Source organism: Nyctereutes procyonoides, unplaced genomic scaffold (genome assembly GCF_905146905.1).
Source record: "Nyctereutes procyonoides isolate TBG_1078 unplaced genomic scaffold, NYPRO_anot_genome, whole genome shotgun sequence".
Lineage (NCBI taxonomy): Eukaryota > Metazoa > Chordata > Mammalia > Carnivora > Canidae > Nyctereutes > Nyctereutes procyonoides.
In genome coordinates this window covers 2,888,276-2,888,607 of record NW_026575029.1, presented here as the reverse complement: position 1 = coordinate 2,888,607, position 332 = coordinate 2,888,276, and positions in this window count along the sequence as shown.

The window sequence follows — 332 nt, the reverse complement described above, 5'->3', positions numbered from 1 at the left end:
TTGCAACAAAAGAAAAGTTTGCATACTCTTTCTCCACTCAAATACATTTAGCATTTTTATTTAAAATTACTGCCCCACACCCCTATCCCTGAACCATATTTTCAAATTAACGTGTAACTATTTTTATGTTCTGTATTTCTCTTCATAAGCAGAATTAGAGACTTATTCAAAAGGCTGATAGCATAGCAGTTCAATAAACTACAGGCAACCTCTTAGAAGTGCAAGTGTTCTCCACTACTTTGTGTGTCTAGGCATCTGTCAAGAAGGAAGCAAACATGAAAGTCAGTAAAATCTTGAGCGGTGCATATATCTTGCCAGAAGTGCTTTGTATT